This window comes from Melozone crissalis, unplaced genomic scaffold, assembly GCF_028551555.1.
Source record: "Melozone crissalis strain CALT ecotype California unplaced genomic scaffold, PUWL_Pcris_2 ptg000033l_1, whole genome shotgun sequence".
NCBI classification, from domain to species: domain Eukaryota; kingdom Metazoa; phylum Chordata; class Aves; order Passeriformes; family Passerellidae; genus Melozone; species Melozone crissalis.
Genome location: NW_026535811.1, coordinates 17,411,667 through 17,415,393, shown reverse-complemented (window position 1 = coordinate 17,415,393; position 3,727 = coordinate 17,411,667).

The following is a 3,727-nucleotide window of genomic DNA, read 5'->3' as shown; positions in this document are numbered from 1 at the left end:
CATTGTGGCTGCTCATTTTCTAGACCTCCCACTCAGGCCAGGTGGTCTTTGCAGACAAACTACAACAAACTGCAGGAACATGGGAGGAGAATTTCCTCTTGCTACAGAGAAAGACAAAATTCCCCCACAGTTTCTGCAGATTATAGTCAGAAGAAAATTTCATTAGCACAAAAAATCTACTTAAATCACTTAATCCTGAGGATGTATGAACAATACAACCTAACATTTCTGAAGGCGCCAGGGAACCCTGCTCTGGTTCTCAGAGCTGCTTTCCTTTGCTGCAGCTGATGCCCAAAAGCCAGGAATGTCCCACAACCACATTTCTAACAGCCAGGTCCATCCACATGCCATTGCCAGTCAGAGGGTCACCAGCTGCCAGGCCACATCACCTGTGCTGAAATTCTGCCTTGGGATCTCTGGTACTTGAAAGCATTTGAGCTTTTCTATCAAAATCCAGTGACAGTAAACTGCTTCCTTGAACTTTCAGGACTCAGCCCAATGTTACCAAGACTCTGCACAAACACAGACACCTCTTGGCCCAAATTGTCTGTGGAGAGAATGCCTCATTGCTACCAAAGCAGTGCAAAAGAAGAACAAAAATACCAGAAAACCAAGAGAGTTTCTTTTTTTCTCCCCTCAGCATTCCACTTTGGTGAACTGCTTCTGCTGAGGGAACTGCTGCAAAGTTTGTGCCCTGTCCAGATTTGTCAGAGTCCTGAAGGTTCAAGTGTTTATTGCTTTGAAGTTGGCCAGGACAGAGGAAAGACAAGAAAGCTGAGGAACAACCAGTAAAGGTTCTCAGCACTTTTTTATAAGCCTCACAACATGGCACCAGTAGTCCTGGCAATAATTATACAGATGCATAGGCTTGAGTCATCATTATAATAAACCATCCAGTCTTGCCTGGGCTATAAATAACACCACTTAGTAGCTACCAGCAAAGGTTTAAGGAGAGGATTAAGGAACTGCGTCTGTTGCTTCAGTCAAAAAATAAAAAGGTTAAACAGAAAATCATCTGAATCAAATAATATTAAAAAATCCCAAACCCAGTGAGCATACCTGTGGGAAGGGCACAGTACAGAAATGATGATGTATAATCTCACTACATAATCCATTTGATTTCTTTGCTGCAGGATCTGCAGACTGGTGTCCTCTAGTTTTTGAATCATAAAACATGTGCAGATGAGTATTTTCTGCTACCTGTCATAGTGTGTCATGCAGGATGGAAATGCAACTAATAATCAGCTTCATTCTGGCAATGGAGAGAGAATCAGCAAAAAAGAGCATTTAAAAAGAATATAACATAACCCGAATTTCAGCTTAATGAGGTTCAGACCTTGAGTGCCAAGACTCCAGTACCAACTGCTGGTTTAGCTTCAGAAAGTGGCAAGGAAATCAAGAAAACTGATGCCACTGATCTCTGGTCTATCAGCTTAAAAACCACCCCTCTAAAGGTGGGAGAGTGATGGCAAATTCTAGAGGCAGACTGGAACAACTCCGCCTTACAGCTCTCAGGCTTGAATCACACTTGGGTTCATGTAACATCCAATGTCCTTCTGACAGCATCTGGGCTGTGTGGTCTTTAAAAATGAATGTGAGTTTACAAAAATGCAGGGAAAGTCTGTGTGCTTTAGAGCCCTGACTTGACAGAATAACTATTAGCAGCTAAGGACTCCTTAGCATAAGTTGGTTTTATAAAGGGTGAAGAGTTAATGCAGGAACATTAGGTTCTTTTGGTGAGCTGTACCATGCCAGCACAATTTTTCTGGATTTTGCTACTTCATCCACAGGCAAAATTGTAAAGCCACGCAACAACTTTTGCTGGAGTTCTCTCTGTGCACAGATGATAAGCCCTGGCAGTGCAAGCTAGAGTAGTTTGAGAAGCTGCCACCTCCAGCTGTCCATGCTGCCTCTCTGCCAGGAATGGCCACCATGGAGGAGAGACAGCAGCAGTGAATGTGTGCTGGTTCCTCAGCTGCTGGGATTTACAGGCTGACGGTAACTGGAACTGACGTGGATGGTGCTGGCAGATCATGGGCTGTGCCAAGAGCCAAAGCACATCCCCAGGTGCTGCCCTGGCTTGGAGGTGTCTTCCCAGGTCCTTGTCTGAGCTCTCTGCACCAGCCCTGCTGTTGGCCAGAGGTCCCTGCCTGGGAGCAGCCCGCTTCACACCCAGGCTGAGTCTCACCTGCAAATACTGTCTGGGAAGCCAGCACCGTGTCCTTGAGCAAGAAGGAGAGACAGATCCCCTGTGCCACATGGCGTGTGGAACTAAAACCTGCTTTTGGGAGGCATGCTGTTTTGTAGGAGGGAGTGCTGCAATGTGTGACAGCACACAAGATGAAGGAAGAAAGGCAATGTAATGACTGCTCAGACTGATCCCAGTCACAGGCACTAATGTGCCGACTGGCTTGATGTGTGTGGTACGAGTGATATTCAAAGTAACTGCCACGCAGACATTCAATCCACTGTCACAATCTCTGTCACATACTCGGCTTTTGCCAGCACTGAACATAAGATGACAATTTAATCCTCGCAGCTGGTGTTACAGTGTGTTAAGACTGCAGCCCTTGCAGGCCTTACATCTGCTTCCTTTTGGCTTTGGAGGAGAGTCACCCATTAAATATGGGAGAGTTCTAAGGACTCAGAAAAAGTGAGCCAATTGGAACAAAACAAGAAGGAAAATGTTTAGATTTCAAGCTCCACTGGGAAAACTGATCTTTTGTTTCAAAAGGGAAAAAAAAAAACCAACATTCTTTTTCCCAGGTACCACTCTTGTTTTCCTCTGCACCTTATTCTGCACCCCCCTCTCCCCAAAGGCAGTTCTAACCCTACAGAAACAGATAACCTTGGAAATGCTGCAGGAGACTTTCAGTAGCTGGGATTGCTACCATTCCATAGATGGTAGGATTTAAACTCACAAAGAAAGACCCACAGTGGCTCTCCAGTTTCAGGTTTTTAACCACCCTGCTTCAGCCATACATGCTGAGGGGTTGGTTAGCAGCCAGACCCTTTCAGACACATTCCTTGTTCCCTCCTCAGTAAATATCAGAGAGATTAGAGGCTAAAATAGTTCTGATTTGTTTTTAGTATTAAAGATCTGCATAAGCCTGTATACTCTAAACAGGATGAAAAAGGAATATAAACAAATATATGGTATGGGTCAATTCAAGTTGTAAACATTTAGGTTTTAATCATACAAGTATGGATCATTTGGTCACTCTTTTATTGAGTAATCTGCAGCAATTTACATGAAGTCTTTGAAATAATTTCAAAACTATTATTTTATTCTAGCAGTAACTATGCTGCTATGTACAACCATTACATTTCTGTGACCCTACACCCTTCTGCTCAAGTTATTGTCTCTAAATGAGAAGTATCACTGAATTCAAAGGGACTACATTGAAGGTAGGCTACATACACCAATATTTGGGGGAAACAAAGTTTTAATGTGCCATGTAGGGCATTAATCTGTATCAAGAACTACTGAAATACTGAATCTGTTAATGGATGATAGAAAACAGCATTATCATTTGGTTGCTGATGCAGGGCCAGTGTGTCTGGATCCTGCAAGGCGCTGCATTTTTTTCCAGAATGTGGCTACAGTGTGGTATTTATACAGTATAGTATAATATGGCCACATTTTCAAGTAATCTCCCTCAACTATTAAAAAAAATATACCAAAGCTGAGGGACAGACATAGAATAAAGCCTTTTTAGTATTTTTT